Raw genomic sequence first — 27430 nt, forward strand, 5'->3', positions numbered from 1 at the left:
GATAGGCTCAGTTCTCTGTGCTAAGCAAATTCCTCCTTAAATATCCTATGCTGACCATGACCACCATCATCGTTCAATCTGGAGGTGCACAGAGGATGTGACAGCATTTACTTATCTGAACTGTGTTTTGTAAACTGACTATAATAACTTTACTAGCTAGATAAGAGTCAACCTGACAGCTATAGAATAAAAACAAATGCTAAATGCTATCCAGTTGTGTTTAAATAAGGTATCTTGTAATTTACATGTACTGAAAGCTTTTAATTTAGTGTCTGGAATAATAAAGATGTGAAAGAAATTGAATTTGTTGCCCTTAAAGGCACACTCTAGAGTTTGTTGTGTTTATTATTTGAATTTCTCACAGGGTTAAATGGAAAGTCTTTTTTATAGTGTTTTGAAAGAATGTAGGCTTGCAGAGGGAAACCCATTGTGAGATAGGGAGTCATTTGGTGTGAACTGCTGTGGTAACTCCTGGGAGGTAAGCTACCACCTTTTCCCGAGCTGGGCCAGGTTGGGTATCATATGATACAGGAATATCCCTAAATAATAGTTGGAGTATCTGTAAGATGATTATTAACTTTTTATTGTGCAAGTAGTAAATGTTGTAGAAAAATTGGAAATACAACAAATGAAAGGAGAAAAATTTCTTGTTGGGAAAACTTGTAATCTGAAAAAGGAATCATGAACTAAATCAAACTGAACTTCTGCTAGTTTTTCTCATGTTTTTATTTTGTATTTTTTTCTATCAAAGTGTTAAATGTGCATAGTTTAAAGATTCAATAGCTCTGTAACACTTGTTTTGAAAAGCAACAGTTCTCCCACTTCATCCCCCACTTCTCCCTCTCTAGAGGCAAACACTTTAATTTCTTATAGCTGATTCTTACCTCTTTGTTCTTGCAGGGGAGTAAAAATTATTCTTCCTACTCTACTCCTAGGTTCTCTAGCTAGGGCCCTGTAAATGGACTGACAAGAGACATACTAACAAAGGAAAAGCATACAAATTTATTTAATATAGGTTTTGTGTAACATGGGAGTCTTCATGAGGAAATGTAGACCTGAAGAAGTGGTTTAGCTTGAGCACTTTTATATTGGGTTTGAAAGAGTAGAAAGTCATGGAAGAATGTGATAGGACAAAATAACATGAGCTAACGTTAGTAAACTGGGGAAACAAGGCCAGTTACTTTGAATTTCTTTCTTTGTCCTTCCAGCTTCAGAAATGAGGATCCTCCCTTCCTCCAGGTATAGGGAGGGCATCTCTCACATGAGGGTCTTAGGATCTGCTTCAGGGTAGAAGAGAAGGTCAGAGAGTCCCTCCTGCACCTGTCCTTTCTCAGATTTCTGCAGCTTAAAATATTCACTATGCCAAGGCACCGTTATTTTGGGGTAGCAAGTTCTGAACCTTGTCATTCTTAATAGCATTCTTGTATTCTGATTTCTTAATTTCTCAGCTTCAGGTATTATCTCTTGATTTCCCATCATGGCAGATGAGGATTTAGTTCTTCTTCCACATCCTCAGGTACCGTTTTTGTTTTTCTGTCCTGGTATAGGTGTTCATAACTGCTTAGATCAGTATTCAGTGTTTACACTGAATACTGGAGGTGGTCCAGTGGTCCAGTGGTTAAGACTCTGCGCTTGGTGGTTCAGTGGTTAAGACTCTGTGCTCCCAATGCAGGGGGCTCGGGTTCGATCCCTGGTCAGGGAACTAGATCCTACATGTGGCAACAAAGACCTTGTGTGCCACAACTAAGACCTGGCACAGCCAAAAAAAAAGTATATATATATATATATATATATATATATATATATACACACACACACACACACACACACACACACACACCTTTTAAAAAAAAAAAGAGTGAATGTGCTATTCACAGTTAAGCCATGTAGTAATCTGTGAACACTTCTACTTTTCTATACAACTTTTGGTTTTCCCTGGAATTTATATTTTTCTTTGTTGCCTACTTTTATATTAACTCCTTTTATAGTTCAAATTGCAACTTGCCCAACTTTCCTTTCAGGATTCTGACACTTCAGGTGTTCCATTAGCTTTCCATCTTCCTGAAGGTGTGCTCCCATCTGGACTGGTTGCCCACTGTTTTTATGCACACTTCTTATCCTGGGACTTCCCTTCACCAGCATCTTGGGGTTACTCTTTGCCTCTGTGTGTTGGATTTCTTGTTTTCTAGATCTCATATCTTCCTGTGTCTTACTTTGTCAGAATGTATTCTCCAGTAGCTGCCTGAGAAAAATTTATGGGAGTTTAATTTTTAGTCACCTCTGAGACCTTGAATGACTGAATATGTCTTACTCTGTCCTTACTCTTAATTGTTTGTTTGGCTGGCTATAGAATTCTAGCTTGCAGATCTTCAAGGCATGACTTCATTGTTTTCTAATTTCTTCCATGTTTACTGCATTGCTCTTGAAGCTGAAAGCCATTAAGTTCGTGATTATATGATCAGTTCTTTTATTTCTAAGTGTTTAAAATTGCACAATAATGTACCTTAGTGTGAGTTTGGTTCCCTCCATTGTGCTGAGCACTTGATGAACCCTTTCAATCTGGGAACTGTTTTGTTGATGACTTTCTCCCTTTTTTCCTTTTTATCCCCTCTTGAACTCTTATTTTTCAGATATTGGACCTCCTGGACTAATCTTCCAGAATTCTTATGCTATTCTATTGAGTTTTTCATTTCAGCTATTACATTTTTAATTACCAAGAAAGCATGCTTGTGATCACTTTCTGACTCTCTCTGTTTTGTCTTTTTTTTTTTTTAGCATACTCTTCTGGCTTCATGTTTGTAATGTTTTGTCTTATGTTTCTGAAAATATTAATGGTGTTTTTCTCCCCAGAATTTTCTTCTGCCTACATAGTCTCTATCAGGACTAGCTATGTAATTTGTAGGGCTGAGTACAGAGTGAAAATGTGGGACCCCTTGTTTAACATTATTAAAGCATTCCAAGACAGTAAGAGCATAGCGTCAAACCTAACATGGAGCTCTTCCAAGTACAGGGTGTTATGTGACTGCCCGGGTCACACGCCTATGAAGCTGACCCTAGTCTCTCTCTCAGCTTTCTTTTTCTGTTTCCGTTTCTATTTTTCATACTAGAGATGTCTAACAACTCTTGGCTGTTTGCTAATATTTAAAAGTGGGATCCTAAGAAGCTGACTGCGAGCTCTGAACATGCAAGTAGGAGTTACCAATTGTGAGCTTTGAGGTAGGATGATCTGTCTGGTCAAATTTAGTTTGGGAACTTTTCAGTATCTTTGTATTTTTCCTTGTAGACTAATCGCTGGTCAAATTCCCCAGAGACATCTCTTCTAATCTCCATTGCTTGGAAGTGTTTTAATTAGAGAGTTTTCCCCCCTCTGTTTATGAGATACAGGTCAGACACTTTGTATGTGCTAATGGCTGGGGGGTTTTTTTGGTTGTTATTTGTTAGTTTTTGTTTTTTAAATTCGTTGTAATTTCTGGTGATCTCCTGCCTGGGAAGAAATGCTTCTTTTTCTCAGGATGGCTCAGGGGGATTAGGCCAGGTTTTTTCCATATGATTATATGCTCTCTACAGAGAGTCTGAAAAGACTTTTTTTCTGGGCTTTGAACTTTATTCTTTTGTTTTTTAAATAAATTTATTTATTTATTCATTTATTTATCTATTTTTTTGTCTGAGTTGGGTCTTTGTTGCTGCGCTAGGGCTTTCTCTAGTTGCGGCGAGCGGGGGCTACTCTTAGTTCGGGTGTGCAGGCTTCTCATTGCGGTGGCTTCTCTTGACGCAGAGCACGGGCTCTAGGCGCGTGGGCTTCAGTAGTTGTGGCTCACAGTCTCTAGAGCACAGGCTCAGTAGTTGGCGCACGGGCTTAGCTGCTCCGCGGCATGTGGGATCTTCCCGGACCAGGGCTCGAACCCGTGTCCCCTGCATTGGCAGGCGGATTCTTAACCACTGCGCCACCAGGGAAGCCCTGAACTTTATTCTTATTAAAAAATCTTTCATGAGTACGACTATTAAATCATCTTGAATAACATATTTAACAAGGCATCTTATGTGAAAACAATAAAATACTATGAAATTGGGACTGTCTTTGGGTGTGCAGGTCCTAACTGTCATGCTTGCCATAATCTCTTCCTCAGAAACTGACCTCCATTTTCCTTGGCATTGCCCACAGCATGCATTTGAAATAGGAAATCTAAAAATGAGGGACTTTGTTGGTATGGTTTGGGGAGAATAGTGGTAGCATTATGGTACCTTTAATAAAAGCTCATTCAGGCGGTGGACTTTGTCTAGGTGATAGTGATTGCCTGCTTAACCAGCAACCTCAGAGGAGCTCCTTTTCTCAGCCCTGATGATAAAGCAGTTAACCCTAAGGTAGTGGTATAACCTGGAGCTGCTGCTACACCTCTCACATCTTTGAAATGCCCCTAAGCTAAATGGTAGGGTGAATTGTTTGCCAAAGTTACCAGCAGGGTTTTTTTTTATTTTTCCTGCCTCCCTTCACTTAGTGGACACTTTTAAAAAATGAGTTTTAAGATGAGAAAGCTTAAAAAATTTTTATGTATAGTCATGGTCTTTAACTTTTGCTAAAACTGGGTTGCTGTTGAAATAGCAGATGGGTGTGATAAAAATGGGAACATGTCAACTGTAAAAAGAAACCAGTGCAGATTAAATCACAATTAAAAATATCTCTAATATGATTCACTAAAATGTTTTTCCTTTGGGTTAACTATTAATATTGTGTCCTCTTTTTAGTCATCTTTTGTCAAAACCAAGGAATGAAAAAAAAAATGGACACAGAGAAAATGACCAAAGGTGGCTTTGAAATTTCTTCGTTCAAAGATTTTTAGGACATGGGGTTTCCACGGTCAAAGAATCTTGAAAACAAGACTTGTAAGAACAGGCTGATATGGGCTTTTTGCTTTTTCTATTCAAGTTGTCAAAAAATGGATTATACTTATTAGCAGTATCTGGTCCTCTTGTAATATAAGGAGTATCAGAAGGATATTATCCACAGAGGCCTTAAAAATGATGCCTTATGTCCCTTGTACCAGTCCCCAAAGTATTGTATACCTAGTATACTTGACCTTTTGCTGAGACAGCTTGCAACATTTCTAATTGGTCCCAATGCTTAGCTCAGTGCCGAGCCCCAGTAGGTGTTCAGCATTTGTTGAATACAGAAATGAATCAGTACCTGTTTCCAAACTGGTGCTTTTCATAGCCCTTCTTTGTAAAGCTGCTCCAGAGATCTGTCAAGAACACTAATCCAACCAGGCTACTTCCCTTTGAAAAATCCTTCAGTGGCCCTCATCTACTTGAAGTTTTGCGTCTCAGACTTTTTTCCTTCTAAAATTATTTTTGATATTATAAAGTTAACATACTGTGGTCAGAAATACAAACAGTGTTGAAAATAGATGTGAAAAAATACATGTCCCTAACTCACCTTCCAAAATATCCAGTTTGCTGGGCATTATATATCTTTCTATGTATTGGGCAAACTGTATATAGTCTTTTCAGTTTTGTTTGTTTTACACCAGTAGAATTATGCTAAAATATTGACACTCAGCTCCTTCCCCATTGGCTAGGGTGAACTATTTAATGTCATGGAAATTAATCTTTGTGTATGTTGCAAATATTCTCCCAGTCTTTTGCTTGTCTTTTAACTTTATGGTGTCTTTTCCCCAAATTTTTAAAATTTGTATTTAGTCAGATATGTCAATATTTTGTGTCTTTTGCTTAGGAAAGGATTTACTTCCCACTAAGATTTTAAAATCATATTCTCATAATTGACAGTATTGAATTTTACAGTTTACTCAATATGGCACTTTCAAGTTTTTATGGTATAGTAGGCATCTACCTTTTCGCTCAGATATTTGGTTTTCTCAATTTATTCAAACATTCTGCTTTTCCCACTAACTATGCATCTCTAATATTGAGGATGCTGTTATCTTGAACTCCTTACCTGTTTCTGCTCTACTGCCATACTGTTTTGGTTACTATAGTTTTAGCATATGTTTTGGAGTTTTTATGTTTTTCCCACCTCAAATCTTATTGACTGTTCTCTTCCATTTACTTTTTAAACTTAGATGTAAATCACATACTGTAAGATTCACCTTTTTTTCTTTTAATTTTTTTTTTTTTTTCTTTTTTTTTTGGCTGTGACACGTGGCATGCAGGATCTTAGTTCCCCAACCAAGGATCAAACCCTCACCTCCTGCAGTGGAAGCATGGAGTCTTAACCACTGGACCACCAGGGAAGTCACCTTTTTAAGGTGTATAGTTCACTGGTGTTTAGTGTAGTTACAGAGTTGTGCAACCATCACCTCTAATTCTAGGACATTTTCTTTCTTTCTTTTTTTTTTTTTTTTGGCTGCTCTGTGTGGCTTGTGGGATCTTAGTTACCTGACCAGGGATTGAACCTGGGGCCACGGCAGCAAAAGTGCTGACTCCTAACCACTGGATTGCCAGGGAAGTTCCTCTGGGATATTTTATCACTCCAAAAAGAAATTCTATGCCCATTAGCAGTCATTTCCTATCTCTCTGTGCTCTCTCCCCTCCCACTGCCAACCAGCCCTAGGCAACCACTAATCTACTTTCTGTCTCTATAGGTTTGCCTATTCTGGACACTTCCTACAGATGAAACCATATAATGTGTGACCTTGTTATCTGAACTATGAGTCTTTCACTTAGCATTAATATGTTCAAGGTTCATCCATGTTGTAGTACATATCAGTACTTCATTCCTTTTTATGGCTAAATAATAATCCATTGTATGTATATACCACAATTTATCTATTCATCCACTGGTGGAAATCTGGGTTGTTTTCCCCTTTGGCTATTCTAAGTAGCTCTGCTATAAACTTTTGCATACAAGTATTTGTTTAAGTACCTGTTTTAGGTACATACTTAGTAGAATTGCTGGGTCATGTGGTAATTCTTTTTAAGATTTGTTTTGTTTTGTTTTTAATTTTGATCTTTTATCTGATAAGTTTTTGTACTATTAAACCAAATAGTTTTTAATTTGATTGTTTAACTTGAAAGCCCCATAACATATAGTTTGCAAATAATGACAGATTTTTGTCTTTTCCCTCAATGTTTTAATCTTTTTTCGTAATATGATGGCTGGCATCTTTATTCTTGGTTCTAAGAGGAAATATTTTTAATATTTTGCTGTTGTGTATGCTATTTCCTATAAATTTCGGGTAGAGTGCTTTTATTAAGGTAAAGTTTTACTCTATCTCTAGTTTGCTAAGAACTTTTTAAAATCAGGAATAGACGCTGAATATTATTTTCTTTTAAGAATTTATTGAGGGCTTCCCTGGTGGCGCAGTGGTTGAGAATCTGCCTGCTAATGCAGGGGACACGGGTTCGAGCCCTGGTCTGGGAAGATCCCACATGCCGCGGAGCAACTAGGCCCGTGAGCCACAACTACTGAGCCTGCGCGTCTGGAGCCTGTGCTCCGCAACAAGAGAGGCTGCGATAGTGAGAGGCCCGCGCACCGCGATGAAGAGTGGCCCCCACTTGCCGCAACTAGAGAAAGCCCTCGCACAGAAACGAAGACCCAACACAGCCAAAAATTAAAATTAATTAATTAATTAATTAATTAAAAAAAAAAGAATTTATTGAGATGTGGCATCTCTCCTTTAAACTGTTAATGTTTTGGGAGCATTGGGCTTGGTACCACTATTTGCTTTGGTTGATTTCCTGGTTACTTCAATGGATTTTTCTTCCCATCCAGACCAATCTGAAAACCAATCTGAGAACCTCTGTTCTGGAAAATCTGTAGTGCCAGGTTCAGTGATGGTGTAGAGCTATACGTGTTAGAATACACTCCAGCATGTTTATTTTCTTCAGTTCTCTTATTCCCTTCATTTTTTTTCTTGTAAACTAAACAATTTAAAATCTTGTTATTCAGGGGCTTCCCTGGTGGCGCAGTGGTTGAGAATCTGCCTGCTAATGCAGGGGACACGGGTTCGAGCCCTGGTCTGGGAAGATCCCACATGCCGCGGGGCAACTAGGCCCGTGAGCCACAACTACTGAGCCTGCGCGTCTGGAGCCTGTGCTCTGCAACAAGAGAGGCCGTGATAGTGAGAGGCCCGCGCACCGCGATGAAGAGTGGCCCCCGCTTGCCGCAACTAGAGAAAGCCCTCGCACAGAAACGAAAACCCAACATAGCAATCAATCAATCAATAAATAAATCTTTAAAAAAAAAAAAAAAATCTTGTTATTCAGAGTTAAGAAACACACTCCTTTACATGTTTATAAATACACTCCGTAATTGCTTCTGCTGCTCCTCCTACCTTATTCCTGATAAAAAACAAAGCTACCGAATGCTTTGAATTTTCAGTGGGAAATTACATCTGTTCCTAGGGCCCTCATCACCATAGTAACAAGGAGCCAACTCCATTGCTTTTCAAAAGGACCTAAGACAATCCAAATACCTTTTCATAGATTAGACCGCAGGCCTGCTCAAGGGGTTGTCTAAATATCCTCAGCATACACAAAATACAACTGAGATAGTTTGTAGAGGAGAGGAAGTAAAATCTAAAATCCCCTGAGTTGAGGTTCCATCACATTACAAAGACTCCAAACAGATCCTGATGGGCTTTACTTTCTGCCTGGTGATGATCAAGTAGCTTCCTATTAAGGCTCATTAATATGACCACCCCACTCCACCCCCAATCTACATTGAAGATAACTGGTAGAGAAGGTCTGGGACCAGAGAATCAAATGAGGCAAAGGTTAAAAGTGATATTTATTTAGTTTTTGGCCACACCGTGTGGCATGCAGGGTCTTAGTTCCCTGACCAGTGATCGAACCCACACCCCCTGCAGTGGAAGCTCAGAGTCTTAACCACTGAATCACCAAGGAAGTCCCCAAAAAGTGATTTTTATTTTTGGGCCAAATTGTGTAGGTGGGGCCCACAGGTAATCTTTGGTTTAAACATGTTGTGGTTAGATTTTTATTTTTGGCTGCGTTGGGTCTTAGTTGCTGCACACGGGCTTTTCTCTAGTTGCGGTGAGCGGGGGCTACTCTTCATTGCGGGCTTCTCATTGTGGTGGTTTCTGTTGTTGGAGAGCACGGGCTCTAGGCGCACGGTCTTCAGTAGTTGTGGCTCTCTGGCTCTAGAGTGCAGGCTCAGTAGTTGTGGCACATGGGCTTAGTTGCTCCGCGGCATGTGGGATCTTCCCGGACCAGGGCTCGAACCAGTGTCTCCTACATTGGCAGGCAGAATCATAACCATTGCGCCACCAGGGAAGTCCTGTGGTTAGATTTTGAAGTGCCTTGCCACCTGAAACATCTACCCTGATTTTATCTAATCTTTTAGCTTATGAATAGAATTAAAGAGCTTAGGAAAATCAAAGTATAATTCATTGTGGACTAGCCAAATAATTTTCTGTGTGGATAATGATGGCCAAAAAAAGCATAAGTTTAATTATTATCAGGAAAACAGGGGAGTTTGAGATGCAGGATAGAAAAACTCCCAATAATACAAACTCTGGGGAGTATGTTGATATTAAGTAAAACATCCTAAAGCAATTGGTATAATTTTTATTCAACAGTATTGAGTGTCTGTAACATATGGTTTGGGGCCTGGTAGATATAACAGTGAACAAAATTAAGTCTTTTCCTAGAGCTGATGTTCTAGCAGAGGAAAGATGCACCAATATAGACACATCAGGAGGGAAGGAGAAAGTGCTGCAGAGAATGTAAAGAAGGGGTAAAGGGAATAGGGAATGCAGGGGAGTAATACTCCTTTATGTGGATGGTCACAGAGTGTCTCTTGAGAAGATGACGTTTGAGCAAAAATGTGGAAGAAGTCAGAGTGACACAGATAAGTATCTGGGGGAAGAAGCAGAGGGAACAACAGCAAGTGTAAAGGCTCTGAGGTGGGATTGTGCTTTGAGTGTTTGACAAAGAGCAAGAAGGCCAGTCGCGTTGGAACAGAGTAAGCAAAGGGGGGAGAGACAAGTAAGGAATGAGAGATGGTGGGGTGTCATCGTAGGGGAAACCATTGAAGGGTTTGGCATTGAAGATGATATTGTTGAATTTCCCTTTTTCCTTATAGGATCACTCTGGCTGCTGAGTTTGAGAGTAGACCATATGGGGAGTAAGAGTAGAATTGAGAGAGACCAATAGGAGACTCATGCAGGTGAAAAATGCTAGTGGTTTAGCAGGGTAGTAGCAGTGGAGGTGGTGAACAGTAGTTGCATTTTGATTATATTTTGAAGGTAGAGCCAATGGGATTTGCTGATGTGGTTGTGAGAGGAAAAAGGGTGTCAAGGATGATTCAAGGGTTTTTGGCTTTAGCAATTGGAAAAAGGATTGATGTTTACTAAAATGGGGAAGATTTTGGAAGGGTGGTTGTGGAACGTGCACAGGGAATCAGGATTTTGTTTTGGACATTTTGAGTTTCAGATGCTCATTAGATATACAAGTGGAGATTTAGAAAAGTCAGTTTACAGACCCGGAGCCCTGGAGAGAGGTTGGGAGCTGGCCACTTTGTGCACTGTGTAGGTTATTTTTAGAAATGTTAGACTGGGGGTGGGGCACTTAAGGTGCCAGTTCCCAAACTGTTTGAGGCGCCCTGAGGCATCATAGCCAACTTGGGTTGCCGCAGGTTATTTTCAGATTTCCAGGAAAACATTACAGATGGTGCATGTGCTTGACGTGTGTTTTTTTAAAGTTTTAAAAAAGATGTTTGAGTTATGTGCATGTGTGTGTCCTGTGCTGCTGGGATCAACTGAGTGCAGTTTTGTATGTGCACCTAGTGTTTCTCACAGAAGAAATCCTACGTAAGCAAACACGAAATTCATAGTTTACTCAAATTGTTCCCCAGTATATCAGTCAATCCCGTATAGCAGAACTGATTTTACTTATTTAGAAGTTCTTGGAGGGTGGGGTAGAGACTCTGTCCTGAAAGGTAGAGAACCACTGCCTGGAGGGCCAGGAAAGGGCTGATGGGTATTTGTGCAAAATGTCTTTAAAAAGCAGTTTATTTAAAAAATTCTTGCATATTTTGCATTCTTTCTCTAATGTATTATCCCATTCTTAAACCTTAAAAATGGTTCAAATTAATGCCATGGAGTAACATTTGTGGCAAGAATGAATGGTTAAGTAGGCTCTTCTCTTTCAAGTTAGTATACTATTCAACTTTGAGATAAGATGACTCTCAGAAAATTAGGGAGAGTTGAGTAGTAGTGGATGCAATCAGACATCTTTAGAAGGAACATAATCTAGCAAATGAGCAGTTAGATTTAGAACCGTCAACGGAACTAGTTCAAACTCAGAAGAGTAGGAACACCTAGGAAGTTAAAATCCATTTAGTTAATCAGCTGAAGAAAGTATGTAATAAATGGAAGTTGATTAGGCCTTAAGGAGGAGCTTAAAAACAAAAATTTAAGCCATGTTTGTCCAGCCTTTAGGAGAGAGAGGGGTGGGGGAAGAGGCTGAATCTTCCTGTGTTGAGTGAGCTCTTTGCCGGGGGCGGGGTGGTATATAGAAATTGATTATATCTTGGTTGAATTCTTCCTTAGATTCTTCTTTCTTTATTTTTTTCATGTATAACCCAAACCTCCTGGTTTAATATCAGAAAGAGGGGACAGTATGAATGGAGGACTCAGATGTTCCAATTTCTGAAATTGGAATTTTGATCCCCATTACGACTTAATAAATTGACACACTGATTTATAGTATGAGCTAGCCTTGGGAGCCTTGCCAACTCAGAGCACAGTGATAAAAGTGGGTTTCTGGTCCTCCATCAGTGTGTGAAGTTATGGCTAGGTGGTCATCTCATGATTCCTTTGTGATTCTCAGGATTTATAATTCTAGCACTAAGGAGGTACTATTCAGGAAACCAAATAAATATCACACAGTTTTTTGTTTTGAGCATGAAATAAAAGAATTGCATGATCTTAAAGGATATTTAACCAAGTTTTATGTTTCTTGAAATTTTTGAAACACTCCATTTCTTTCTATTCAGTATTGTTTTGGAGAGTCACTGAATTTTCTTTGTTTCTGGGCTTTGTGGGATGTGGGTAGACATGTGACGGTGGGATAGAATTAAAATACCTGTGTAACTTTTTTAAAAAGGCATTTGGGATTTAAAAAAGAAAATTTCACAATAATTTGATTTTTCTAATAAAATTTGCCTTTTTTTTTTTTTTTTTAAATCTTAAATATTTATTTCCTTTTTTTTTTTGCAAGGGCTTTCTCTAGTTGTGGCAAGTGGGGGCCACTCTTCATCACAGTGCGCGGGCCTCTCACTATTGCGGCCTCTCTTGTTGCGGAGCACAGGCTCCAGATGCGCAGGCTCAGTAGTTGTGGCTCACGGGCCTAGTTGCTCCGCGGCATGTGGGATCTTCCCAGACCAGGGCTCGAACCCGTGTCCCCTGCATTGGCAGGCAGATTCTCAACCACTGCGCCACCAGGGAAGCCCAAATTTGCCTATTTTAAGAGGATTTTCTCTTAGCCTCTTGAGCCTTCACATTTCCTCTAGTCCTAGTTTTATGCTAGGAAAAATGTTAATTTCAGTGCTTTTTTTTTTAACCTTATGACTAGCCTTTGTTTTCATGTTGAGTTCAATCAAAGATAATTGTTTTCTTCTTTGATTAGCCTGTTCTTTGTTCCTCTAACTACTGATGACCCTCCCTTCCCTTCCCCATCTTCCCAAATAAGAGCCTGTGGAAGGCATTTATCTATAGTTTTGATTTGCGTGTTTTCTGTAACCATTAAAGAAATTTAGAGCTGAGTGGCATCAGATAGCCATGATGTCACTTTTCTCTTTCTATCCAAATTAGTTTTTCGTATTGAAATTTGAGGAAATACTGTGCACTTAGGCTAACAGTGAGTGACCTACAGAATAATCTACCTATTTTTAACTTAATTCCTGGGTATTCTTCCTTTCCCTGTATTATCTCAATCTCTCCTTTATTTTTTTGTGTGTGTGTCTCCATAAATATCCTTCTAAAATTTGTTTCAAATCTATTTAGAGTATTTCAGAAATGGTTTGAGCACATACCAGGATCAGAGTCAGTGTTCAAAAAGACCTTGCTTTTTGTGCCATTTTGCTTCTGTGTGTTATCCTGATAGTCTCATCTCATTTCTGGATTTGTCATATAAATGGGCACTCATATTCTTTCTAATGGGTTTTATTTATTACATTTTTGTTTCATGATACAGTGACTAAACATAGCTTTCTGAAATCTTATGCCTATATATTATCATTAGTACATGATGCATATACTTCTTGCTTCCCTTTCCCTCCATAGATAACTTTATGTATCATATGCTTTATTCATCTGTCTCCCACCTAGAACACAGGTTTGATGAGAATGGGGATTTTTGTACTTGCCCACTGCTGTATCCCCAATTTCTGGAAAAGTTCCTGGTACTATCTACTGTAGATGCTCAATAATACTAAGTGAATGAATGAAAGATCTGTTCGATAACTTAGCTGTCTAACTGTGAGATTTGAATAAAAGGAGAAATAATTGCTTGAACATTCAAATTAGAGACTAGAAATTGTTTTATACTTGTGATGTGAAATGGAAGAAAATTCACCAAGGTTTAGGATTGGTGAAAATTCCCAAAGGTAAAGGGCCTGATCTCTTTACGCCCCTCCAGATGGTAGCAATTTGAGTGCAACTACCAGTGTTGCCGATCTGAATGAGGATGGGCCTACCTTTTTTGTAGTTTTAATCAAATCACTGTAGTATACACTTATATATTAATAGTTTTTCCTATGCGGCTCTTATCCTCTCTTTTACTGAATAACTTCTGGTCTTGGAGCAGTGTTTTGTAAATTTGAGGAACATGTGAATCCCATCCTAAGGAAGAAATTTACTGAGGCCCTTCAATATGAGTAGAATTGAAATTTTTGTAGGGAATTCCCTGGTGGTCCAGTGGTTAGAATTCCACGTTTCCACTGCTGAGGGCCCGGGTTCAATCCCTGGTCAGGGAACTAAGATCCCGCAAGCTGCGTGGCGCAGCCAAAAAAGAAAAAAATAAATTTTTTTTACATTACATTATAATGTAGTTAAATATATAATGAACAAAACTAGTAAACCTTGTATGCTTCTAGATCTTAGGCAACTATAAAGAGCAAATAGGTACATAATATATACAATACTTCAATATTATTTTGATGTTAGTTTGAATAAAGTTTGAAAAACTAAATTGATACATGCAATATAAATGCTGACATTCAATCTGCATATTCTTATGTGTTTGTCGTGTTTTAAAGATATGTGACTGTGATAACTCACTCTCAACTTTTTCTCCATTTGAACTGCTGCTGAAACCTTTGCTCACATTGTTTGGCTTTCATTTTGTCCTCATTAAATTAGGGTTTCAAGCATATGGCAGCATATCTGTAGGTATTAAATAATTATTTTCTAAGCGAATTCAGAAACTGAAGAATATCCTATATGATTATGCTTTGGTGTTTAATATTTTTCTTACCTAAACATTCCACTCAGTAGAAGTAAGAATTATAGTGAATGTTACTCTCCATGAGGGCATTGTTATGTGCAACACTGAATAGACTGATTTAAAGGGTCTATTTGTATGGGAACCTGGGTCTAGCACTATCACCTCTCCATAAGTTCCCAGGTAATGCAGGTTAGCTTCTGGTTTGCCCCTGGGTAATTTTTAGTTCTTTGCTAATCACTGTAGAATATTTTTCAGATACCAAGCTCTTTCTCAGATTGTCTTTTACTACGCTTTTTAAAACTGGGAGGGAAGTGTTTAATACAAGATGAGACTGAATGTCAGTTCCTGAAATAAAACATATTGTAGAATGTTTTCATAAGGAGAACTTGGTGAACTTCTTTATTTAAATCTTTTATAACTTAAAATGTGTGTTTAAAATTTTTAGCGTGTCAGAAAATGTTGACCTCTGAAGTAATGACTACATCACTACTGTGATCTTGAGCAAGTTTCAGTTTCTGGGCTTTTATCTCCTTTTTCAGCACAGTGTTTGCAGGCTGTGAACTACAAAAACACTGAGGAATATGAAGTTTGTGGTGACGTGAGGGCCACAAGGGGATAGGTGGGCATGCAGAGATTGGGGAGAAAGAAGGAGCAGCTGGTACAAAGGCCCCAAGATGCAGATGAGCTGAGGAACAGAAAGAGGGCCAAGTGAGATGTTTGTAAAAGTGCTTTGTAGATACAAAACATTCCTTACAGCTCAGGTGCTGTTATGTTTAGGGAAGATGTTTGTTTTCTTTTTCCAGTGGGCTATGTTTGTTAGCTACAGGGCCATCTTGCCTAGGGAGTAGGATCCTGCTTTGAGGATGGAAAGCAAGAGTTGGACCCATGAGTCACAAATTCTAGCAGTTTGTGAATTAGGATTTCTGTTAGTTTATTTGTGCTAATAATCTTTTATATAAGATTGGGCAGTAGGAAAGAGGAATAAGCTTATTACTAGAAATTTTGGGGGAAGGAGTTTTGTATCATTTCTAACTCTTACCATGTTTGGCTTTGCTTGCTGTGTATAGTTTTGCATCTATTATAAATCTGATCTTGGGTGTCAGTTTTTCCTTTGTGGTTTGGTTTGTTAACAATTGAAGTACCTAAGGTTCTGGGTGTGAACTCTGCATGCTTTATAACTAATTTAGAACCAGGGAAGTTAGGGTTTTCTATTGAAGTAATTAAAGCATTGTGATATATATATATATATACACACACACACACACACATACACATATAAACTTTATATATATATATATATAAACTTACACAGAAATAACCAAAACATGATAATAGGACATAATTTATGTTTTTATATACCTTAAAGATGGAAGTTTTAAAAATTTCTTGGTGTCTTCTTTTCTAGTTTGGAAATTTATTATACATTTATTATACATTATACATTTTGTTAATGCTGTTTATTATACATTTTGTTAATGCTGATGTTGGTTTGGCTTTTTTTTTTTTAATCTATATGTAAACATGACCTTAGACAGCTGTGTTTAATATAGTAAAGAGTCATGGGGAGACTTTACAGTGTTTCTTGTTGGGACTTAGTGTCTATGTATTTTAGTATTTAAAGGATGTGGTTTGGGGCATTGAAAATGAGGAGGAGGTTGCCTAACTCATAGCTGAATGCCTGCATATCTAGGTTGTTCTGTCCTGGAGGTTATTAGTGACATGAAAGTTTTGTTTTTTGTTTTTTTTTAAATTTCTTTTTATTTGTCTGGTGTGAAAAAAATGAAAGTTGTTTTTATTCTAGTTAAAGTGACAGTATTAAGTATTGTGGCTCTGTGTGTTTGCGCATGGCTGAGAGTAGGATTTTCTTTAAAATCTGATGTTGCATAGGAATGTTTTAGGTAACTAGAGTGCTGGAAAAGAGCTGCTGCTCAAGCCAGACTAATTTTTGCTTTGCAGAAAAGTGGCTTGGAGAGTCTCTGTGTCTCCACCTCATGAACCTCCCATCTCTGAGAGAGCAGGGTGCTAGATCAGGAAATGATGGGTGGAGTTGCTTAATCGCATCAACTTCCTGGGCTGCCCAAGCATTGATTAGTCAGACACTCATAATGTTCCATTTAAGAGGTTCTTGCTGATTGGCTGGTTTCTTTTAAGTCCTTAGGTTTGACATTCATGCTTACAAAAACCCTTGCCATGTGCAAGGCACTTTGCTGCATGCTCTATGAGAGATACAGAAAGGAGTAAGAGTATTCTTACCTTTCAGGAGCTTACAGTATAGTAGGGGAGATGAAGACAAGATAGACCATGGTAAGTGTCCCAAGGGAGTAGTTCTGGGAATTCAAGCAAGGCTTATAGTAACCATTGATGGGTGTGGGTGGGGCTGTGGATGAGACCTGTGCAGGGAAGGGCCCAGTTGGGTTTCAGTAGTTCCTGTAGGTAAAGAGTGACAAAGATGTTGTTAGGTAGGGAAGAAAGGTCAAATGGCTACTGTGAAGGTGAAGGAAAAAGTAGGAGGAGGCAGAAGCTATTAATCATAAGCACTGAGATTTCCCCAAAATTCTGTCCAAAATTGTTTATGTGCGTACTCTGGCATTTTTCTGGGCCAGAGAACTCAGACCTTTTCTCAGATTCTGAAAAGGATCCAGGGTCCAAGAAGATTGAGAACCACTGTGCTGAGTTATCAACCTTAGATGACTGAGAGGATGTTGAGGCTTTGTAGAGAAACAAGGAGGTCATGTGGAACAGTTTTCCTTGTGGGAGGTAGGGTGGGATTTGGGGGAACTGAGCTTTTGAAATGGTCCCCCTAGGGGGGCAGGTTGCCTTGTCAAACTGGGTGTCCCACCTAGCAAGTTAGGTGGGTCCATTAATAACCCTGTATGACCCTGAAGGGCAGGTGTTTTCAGGAGCTCCTTAACATTATTTCCCCCTTTATTTGGAGTTCAGATTGATGAAGATGTGGGAGACGAGGATGCTATTGTAGAATAGTTCTGGCATTTACTTTTCATGGAGCTCTTGCTGTGGGTAAAGGGTTCCGTGCTTGATCCAATGGGGTATTTATAAAATATCAGACAGGGAATTGCCCTTAAGGAGTTGATGGTATTGTAATGCTTTTCCTTTGGCTTTTTGTTCAGCTTGGATCTGTGTTCAGTTATCTTCAGGTCTTTGACCATTTCCTGGGCAAAGAGAAACATTTCTATTAAAATAAACTTGAAGTGACTTTGGTCTGTGACAGTTATAAATATACTGTACTTATAATTAGGAACCTCTGTACAGCTGATTTAGTGACTTCTGGACAAATCATTTGACTCGTCTGTTAATTGTTATATAAATGTATGTGTTTGTATACACACACATGGCCTCGTTTAAAATACTATGAAGCACATTTTAAAAATGACCTATTGGGAATTCCCTGGCCGTCCAGTGGTTAGGGCTCCACGCTTCCACTGCAGGGGGCACGGGTTCGATTCCTGGTTGGGGAACTAAGATCCCACATGCTGCGTGGCATGGCCATAAAAGACCTAGCACGTAGTATTCATTACACTTAGTTGGTCAGCTTCCACATTTGTGAAATGGGAATAATAAATAATAATAATAATTTTATGTATCTCATAGAATTGTCCTGAAGATGAAACTAATACATATACATACATAATCAAGTTCTTTAGAATAGTGTACAGCTTAAGTACTCAATAAATATCAACGGCTACATTATTAATAATAACATTTTAATATTAATACTATCATTTCCCCTGCCCCATGAGTGAATGTGGGGCGACTATTGTTGTAAAAGAATTTGCAGTAAGATGTCTTTAAATAGTAAAATTCCCTATGTATTTATTTAAAAATTTATGTTTATCTTTAAAGTTGTGGAAGTTAAGTGCACTTATACAAGGCAGAGTCAGGTATTAATTAGGCTGCGCATTTAGGTTACAGCATGAGGGATTGAAAGCCATATTTGTTTATTAAGAAATGGGTTGATTGGCCTTGACCACTGTTGTCTTTCAGTTCTTTTTTATTTGACTGCCTGTGTGTTTGTCTCCCTTTTCTTAGCTTTTTTGTGCCTTCTGGTTTATTTCCTGTTCAGTTTTCAGTAAAGGGTGTGGAGTAGGGCAGGAAGAACTTATGCTGGTTGGTGCCCTGGGTCTGAACCAGGAAGGAGTGCTGCGTCAGACAGCCTGGGGCTTAGTGGGGATGGACTTAACAATGATCCCTGCAGAGCTGCCCTACCCAGGGAACCTGTGAATTCCACAGTTTCTCGCTCCAGATCAGATGGTATGTAGCTCCAACTGTGTGTGCATAATGAACATTTCTGGGCTCATTCATCCATTGTTTCCAAATGCTTCCATTTATTTATTTCCCCTTTTAATTATGAGAAATTTTAGTTGTGTAACAAAAGTACAGAGCTAGAATGATAAAACCCCACTTTGCCATTGCCCAGCTTCAACAATTTATCACCTCATGGCCAATCTTGCTTGATTTATACTCTGAATGTCTTCTTCTCCCCCATATTGTTTTGAAGACATCATATCATTTAAGCTAAAAAGATTTTAGGATGTATATCTAAGGGATGAGGACTTCAAAATACATACATACATATATGTTAATTTTTATGGTATGTCTGTTTGACTGAGAATCCACATATTTGGCTGATTGGTTGGTTAAATATCTTAATGTATAGGCTCCCCTCTCTTTCTTTCTCCCCCCAGCCCCCCTCCCATCTTGGAATTTGCTTGAAGAAACCAGTCTTATTTTGTTCTATAGTTTCCCCTCAATCTAGATTTTGCTATTTTGTATTCCTCAAGTTTTTAGCATATTTCTCTGTCTCCTGCATTTCGTCTGAGGCTGGCTTTAAAGGATTAACCAGATTAGAATAGATTTTTCTTTTTTAAATGTCTTTTCCCCCCCATCAGGAGCATGTAAATGTCTGGTTGTGTTTCAGTTTTGTGATGTTAGCAGCTACTGATGATCATTGCCTAGGTCTGTTAATTCAATAAAGTTTGGAAAATGGTGATGTCTATTTCTATCATTCCTTCTATTTATTTTGAATCAAAACCTGTCGGGAAATAAAATTTAAGGCATTTAATGGCTTTAAGTGTATTTTATTTTGAATAAATATTTATTTGAATTAATATTCTCTCTCTCTCTGACTTTGTAGCAGTGGTTAAAATATAGTACATGATTTGGTGTTGAGATGTGCAATATGCTATATTGGGTAGCTGATAACTTCAGAATGACTTCAAACCCATGTAGTTCACCTAGTTAGGAAATTACCTTAGAGTGCTTAAAATATGTCTGCTTAGTATAGTTAACTTTGGTATCACTTACTGAAGACCTTGGTTTCAAAATTGTGCAGTTTTTTTGTAAAATTGTAGAAGGGAGGCTTGGAAGATGATCTGATTTTGTTGAGTTTTTTAGTCCTATTTCATAACTGTCACGTTTTACATTTGAGTATTTGTTTGTTTTGTTTTTATTTGTTTACTATTTATTTATTTTTTGGCTGCATTGGTCTTCGTTGCTGTGCATGGGCTTTCTCTAGTTGTGACGAGCGGGGGCTACTCTTCATTGGATTGCGGTGACTTGTTGCAGAGCACGGGCTCTAGGTGCGTGGGCTTCAGTAGTTGTGGCGCACAGGCTTAGTTGCTCTGCGGCATGTGGGATCTTCCCGGACCAGGGCTCGAACCCATGTCCTCTGCATTGGCAGGCGGATTCTTAACCACCGCGCCACCAGGGAAGCCCTACATTTGAGTATTATTCACTGGTTTGTGGGGCCCACTTGGTATCTTTGATGACCTTCCAAATATTCCTATTAATATTTATAATATGACAGTATTTTTGTTTATGGAAAGAATTAATTTGTTTATTAGAAAAAAACCAGTCACCTCATTTGTATTTCATTTAAAGCAAGCAGCTGAAGCTGGGGACTAGAGAGTGATCTAAGGCCTAGTGGTCTGAGCAGCTCAGTGAAGCTCATAAGAATATCTGTGGTGGGGTTAATAGGGGAGGTTTTCTTCAGTAAATCTAAAAGTGACCAGATAATTAACTTCTTTCCTCTCATACATTCTTACTGACTTTCTTCTGTACTCTCTTCACATCTTGTTGTCAAGCTCAGTGCTCCTGAGGTGAGCCAATTTACCTTACTATTCATAGCTAGTAAGTGTGGTTGAATTTTTTCTTCAGATACATCTGCAATGGAATAAACCTGATTTTTTCAGTAGTTTGCCAGATGGATCTTCAGCAAGTTAATTACCTAACTCTAAAGAGTTACCTAACTCTTTAGAAAATAATGGTATCCCTTTAACAAATAGTTTTGTTTTCTGAGGCTTCATCTTGCCACTAATACCTTGTTGGATCCAACAGGCTATAGCCATCCAGTTGAGGTGCTTGTACAGTAGAGATGGATGTTACATTCTCACTGTTTTCCAGATTCAGGCTGTCTCATTTAGAATACATCATTCACTCAAATTCAACAAACATTTTTTTGAGTAAAACTCTGGGCAGCAGTGGTAAACCAGGCAGATTAAGGGTCCCTGTCCTTGGGAGGTTACATCTTAGTGAAATTATCCACAGAGTTCCCCAGGTCAAATTCTACATAAATTTCTCTTTTGCCCAATTGTCTGAACATGTCCAAAGCTGCTTTTTGAGGAAAGTCAAAGAGAGTACCTTTGCATAGAGAGAGTAGAATACAAGCCAGGTTTTAAAATTTCACAACACAATGTTATCTTTGCTGGCTATGAGTTTGGTATGTAGAAAATAATGGAGCTTCTTTCACTAAACGAGACTTGCTAGTGATTTCTGCCTATTGTTATTTTCTTTTTATTCTAAGATTTTGTGCTGAATTGCAATAGGTTTTCTTAGTTTAGATTTTCTGAAATAATATTTCTTCTCTCTTCTCCCCTCTGCCCACTTTTAGTGTTGGCTAGTAAGATTAAAATTTATTCTGATATTATTTGGTTGATCATTAGCTACTTCCAGGCCTTTGGGAAGTAGCTAAATGTAAATGATTATCACATATCCTGTATTTTTCAAGATAACTTCAACTATTTTGTTCCATTTTTGGACAAATTTGGTTTTTAATTTAGACAGTAAGTGGTCCTTTAGGACAGTCCTCTTTAACCTGAATCCATGGACCCTGATGAACCTCAGGGAGGTGTGGTTTGTAAATCTCCTGAAACAGTGATGCCAAACTTTGTAGATAAGTGCCCTTTACTCAGGAGAGGCCTCTTTATTTTCATCAGAATTTCAAAGTGCTTATGGGGACTGCAAAATGGCTAATAACCACTGTATTCTGTATAAAAGAGATTTTAATTAATAGGAATGATGACATTTTTTCCCTTCCAGACATATTTTGCAGAAAGTTAGAAGACTGTCCAGCTGTTTACTATTGGAGCAGTGAGCTCTTGAATCATTTGAATTGTTCTTTAGAGCCACCTTAGGTTATACAGAGATCAAATTGAAATAGTTTTCTTGTTATTTTTATTTCTTGTTATTTTTCTTTCATGTGTTCTTAAAACGTCACACTTTAACCTGTGAGTCCTTACACTTACCCCATTGTTACGGGCTGAATTGTGCACTCCTCCCACCTGCATATTTTGAAGCCTAACACCCCCCACCACCACCCCCGCAGTACTTCATAATGTGACTGAATTTGGAGAGGGGCTTTTAAAGAGGTAATTAAGGTAAAATGAGGTAGATAGGGTGGTCCCTAATGTAATCTAACTGGTGCCCTTAGAAGAAGAGGAAATTGGAACACAGAAGAGAGACACCGGGGGCATTTGTGCACAGAGGAAAGTCTGTGTGAGGCTACAATGAGAAGCCGACCATTGGCAAGCCAAGGAGAAAGGCCTCAGAACAAAGCCAAACCTGCCCGTACCTTGATCTTGGACTCCTAGCCTCCAGAACTGTGAGGAGTAACTGTTCTGTTGTTTAAGCCACCTAGTCTGTGGTATTTTGTATGGTAGCCCTAGCAAACTAATACACTTATGATGAAGTAGCAGTTGAGTGACAATGAAAACTATAGCAAGGCAACTATTTCTCTTTGTCCCAGTGCATTTTGGGACAAATGATGAAGTGTTGTGTATAGCTTCACATAATCTAGTGCCTGAAAGAGATGGTACGACCTATGAAATCTCAATAGAACATATTAATTTCTATTCTTATTGGTCTTATTCTTTATTGATTTGTTTTATCCTTTTACAATTTCCCGTTTGCCCATGGTTATATCTTAATGTCAGTCTCTTTTATTCTCTAGCATTTCTCATTTTATGGAACTAATTTTTATAAGTACGTCTATTTTAAATCAACACCAGAACAGTATCTTTGTGTATTCTTCTGTGTGTGTTGTGTATAGTCATTCCAGCCCAGCCTTATTCAGTAATGTCATCTGTCCTTAGGCCTCTGTTCCAGGCCACCATACTTACATTCAATTTTTGAAGTTTCTCTTTGTCAGAAATAAATTTAAATATTTCTAATGATGTCTGCTTCTACTGCTAACTTGATTTGATACATTGGAAATGTTTAGATTTGGAAATGAATGAAAGGCTAAGGGAACAATGTGTGTTTCTCAAATTTGCCATGAGGGCAGGAATTCCATCAGTTTTGTTTAGGCTGAAGCCTCATGGTCTAGCACACCACCTGGTTTCAAGGAAAATTAAATATTTGATAAATGAGTAGATTAATTTTAAGTAAGGGATCAAACCCAAGTATCCAAAATCGAACCCATAGCCCAGATTCTGCTGTTTCACAGACTTCTCAGTCTTTATTCATGACACTGAGAATAAGCTTGTTAAGGAGTACCTACTCCATCCATGTGTTCCTCATCTGCTCTCTTCCTCGTTGCATGGTGTGGTAGGTAAGAGCCTGGCCTTTGGCTCCTGACTGAGTGCACATCCATGCTCCTTGATGTGCTTATGTGATCTTGGCAAGTCCTTAATCTCCACACCTCTACTTTGGGTTCTTCATCAGCAATTGGAGATAATCAGAGTATACAATAAGAGTATACAATTTCCAAGTTTTTTTTGGAAATTATGAGCTTAGAACAATGCCTGGCACATGGTAAACATTTTAAAGCTGTTAGAGCTAGTATTATCCTAGAGTAGAAACAGATTATTCTCACATATTTGTATCTTTTATCTCTAGTTCTACATTGATTTCTTTCTCTAGGCACAAAACCAATTCACTTCAAATAACCAAATCTTTGTCATCAAACTGGCATGGTTGGGACTTTCCTGGTGGCGCAGTGGTTAAGAATCCACCTGCCAACGCAGGGGACACGGGTTCGATCCCTGGTCCGGGAAGATCCCACATGCAGCGGAGCAACTAAGCCCATGAGCCACAACTACTGAGCCTGCGCTCAAGAGTCCGCAAGCCACAACTACTGAGCCCACGTGCCATAACTACTGAAGCCTGTGTGCCTAGAGCCTGTGCTCTGCAACAAGAGAAGCCATGACAATGAGAAGCCTGCACACTGCCACGAAGAGTAGCCCCCGCTCACTGCAACTAGAGAAAGCCCGTGTACAGCAATGACGACCTAACACAGCCCAAAATAAAAACAAACAAATAAATAAATTTATTTAAAAAAAAAACAACTGGGGGCTTCCCTCGTGGCACAGTGGTTAAGAATCTGCCTGCCAATGCAGGGGACGCGGGTTCGAGCCCTGGTCCAGGAAGCTCCCACATGTCGTGGAGCAACTAAGCCCGTGAGCCACAACTACTGAGCCTGTGTGCCTAGAGCCCATGAGCCACAACTACTGAGCCCGTGTGCCACAACTACTGAAGCCCGCACGCCTAGAGCCCGTGCTCCGCAACAAGAGAAGCCACCGCAGTGAGAAGCCCATGCACCACAACTAGAGAAAAGCCCACACGTAGCAACGAAGACCCAACGCAGCCAAAAATAAATAAATAAAACAAATAAATGGCATGGTTTTCGTGGTGGTAGCAATGTAAATTAGCGTTAACCTGTTTGGAGATGGTTGGGCAAGATATATCCAGTCATAAAAATAGTGACACTCTGATTCATGAATTCCACTTCTGAGAACCTTCTAAGGACATACCCTTAAATGCTTAAGAGATTGTATCCATGAAGATGTTATGTTATAATGTCCAGGGCTGGAGGGAATGGTTTAATATATTCTGGCACTTACACATTTACAGTTGATGGGTCTGAAGACCGTGTAATAACATGGAAAATATTTGTGATGAAAAGTAAAACATTGTAGGTACAATATGATTACAACCATGTTAAATAAATACATACATCCAGGAATTTCCAGAGGATAAGGCTTGTAAGGGCTCTTTTAACCCCCTGACTTCTTTTCAGATTCTGGATTTATATAAAGCTGGTTCTAAAGGCCCAAAGTTAACCCTGAAATTGAGTTCTTTATATCTTGTTATAAACCATTACCTTTCTTCCTATTTGGTTTGGGAGCTCCAGGTTTAGTTACATTCTGCAGAATGTGATTGGCCGTGGGGTTGCAAAGATGAACAGACCCTGTGTGTATTCAAGGAATAGTTTTCTATGAGATGTCATATACAAGTACATAAAACCCAGTATGTAGTTTTTGTCCAATAACGTGACAGTTTGGGCTCCTCGGTGCCTAATGGTTGGTTGGTTTTCTGTAGTGTAGATTTCTCACTTTTACCCCTGGAAAAATACTCATTTTTAACTTCAATATTAAACTGGCTTTAGTAAGCTCTAATAACAGCCTCAAAGCAACAACTTTTTCAGTTTTCTATTGACCATAAACTTCTTTTCTCTACAAGTGGTGATTCTTAACAAAGGGTACTTTAACCACGCAGTGCAGACTGCTACTTCAGTCTTGGTTCAGCAGATTCTAGAGGGATGTGGTAGAAGGAACAGTAATTACTAAACAGCCGGGCACAGTCAGGACTGTGATTGAGGCTTATTTCTTTGATGAACACTGTGGGTCCTATTTCTGAAGTAATCCCCCACCCCTTCCACCGCCACCCAGGATTGCTGACAAAAATCTTAACTTGCCAGCTCATTTGTCTGCATTGATAATGCAAGCAAACTGTTTTTGCTTGATGCCTTAATGTTTGTTACCCTGAAGTTTTACTTTTTTACCTTTTCCCTTCCTGAGGGGGTAAGCCATTTTAAAATTCAGATGTCTAGTATATAAAATAGATAACTAATAAGGACCTACTGTATAGCACAGGGAACTCTTAATACTCTGTAATGACCTATATGGGAAAAGAATCTAAAAAAGAGTGGATATATGTATATGTATAACCAATACACTTTGCTGTACAGCAGAAACTAATGCAACATTGTAAATCAACTATACTCTAATAAAAATTAAAAATAAAATAAAATTTAGTTGTCTATAACAGTGTTAATGGGCCAGCTTGTGCCCAGTGGGCTATGTTAGGTGCTTGGCTCAAGATCGAGGCCCGAGACTGAGTGGTGTGAGTACATTGGCAGTCAAGCACAGTGTGGTGCTGCATTTATTTATACTCGAGAATTAGTTGCTATTCTCTGATTTTTTTTCATATGAAATGTTATTTGGCACCTAATGGATTTTTGAACTGCATTCACGGTTGGCCTTAGACTCTTTAACATTTATTCCCTAAAGGGGATGACATCCTTATGTCTGACTTACATTTTGATCAAATAGGGCATATGTTAAAGCTCTGATTAGTTCTTTGAAAGTACTGCATGTGCAAATGATATCAAAAATTGTTGCCTTAAAAATATATAAATTCTATAAAAATATGTATGGAGGGAATTCCCTGGTGGCGCAGTGGATAAGACTGCACGCTCCCAATGCAGGGGGTCTGGGTTCGGTCCCTGGTCAGGGAACTAGATCCCACATTCATGCTGCAACTAAGAGTTCGCATGCCACAACTAAGGAGCCCACGTGCTGCAACTAAGACCCGGCGCAACCAAATAAATAAATATATTTTAAAAAATGTATGGAAGAATGATTGGTTTCAAAGTTTAAAAAAAGCATCAGCACACTCAAGGAGGTAACAGCTTTCTATGCGAAAGAGTAGAGGTTTTCTTTTCCTTTGTTTTCTGTAAGAAATATTAGAATAGGAAAAATAAGTGTAAACAAAGAATGCTGCTCCAGTTCCCCTTCTACAAGGATCAAGCCATTAGCAACTGCAGTCCAGCCTGAGGGGAATTCAGGATGGAGAAAAACAGGAGGCATTTTGTGCTTTGGACACATGGACCTAGATAGTTAAGATGCGTAGCTAAGTAATAATTTCAATGAACCCAGCTTCTTATATCTTCCCATACATAGAAAAGCACTGAAAGCATCCCCTTGAGACGTGTGTTCTTTGTGATTGGCAGTAATCTTTTGCTTAACTGCACGGCTTCTCCCCCCCCCCCCGCCCCCCCCCCCCCGCCGCCCCCATGCTGGTAAACCACATATATGCATCTTGGTTCCTCCCTTTCCTTTCTGGAGCAGTTCCTCGGAGCTATCTGAGAGGCTGTCTCCTGGGCTATAGTCCTCAGTGAGGTCCCCTAATAAAACTTAATTCACAACTTTTACATGGTGCATTTTTTTTTAAGTCGACGTAAGCAGTAGGGTTTTAACAGAAATGCTGAATATCTGAAAATTTGTGGAAGCAAAATTTTCTTGGTAATGCTCAGTGTACTTTTCAAAATACGTTAATGATTTTGGGGGAACTAAACTTTTTATTAGGTTTCATTTGTTTTGATGTTCATTCTAGCAGGGACCACCAAATAGTAGATGTCTCATCAGCTTAGATAGCAGTAAATTGTGATATGCCAGAGTTTTGTGAGTATTTGGCATTATGTCACAGGAGCAATAGGAAATAATTTTGTGAACTACTGTTCACAACATGGTAAATTTAACAAAACCTAATACTTCCATTTGTCTCTATTCCCAATTGGTATTTAATAATTGATAAGAGCTGTAGTGAGTGTTTTGTCCTCCAGGCCCTTCCCTTTCCTCCTTACTTTAAGAAAAGGGGGGAGGGGTCCCATGTAAACTTGGATGATATCACTAAATCAGTATTTTGCAATACA

General features: G+C 38.9%; 1 protein-coding gene across 4 annotated transcripts in view; it reads left to right on the forward strand.

Moving 5' to 3' along the window:
• Positions 1-27430, forward strand: part of FBXO34 (F-box protein 34) — an 85560-nt gene that overhangs the window by 48444 nt on the left and 9686 nt on the right. The gene's annotated exons all lie outside the window — the stretch shown is intronic.

Source organism: Eubalaena glacialis, chromosome 2, assembly GCF_028564815.1.
Source record: "Eubalaena glacialis isolate mEubGla1 chromosome 2, mEubGla1.1.hap2.+ XY, whole genome shotgun sequence".
NCBI classification, from domain to species: Eukaryota; Metazoa; Chordata; class Mammalia; order Artiodactyla; family Balaenidae; genus Eubalaena; species Eubalaena glacialis.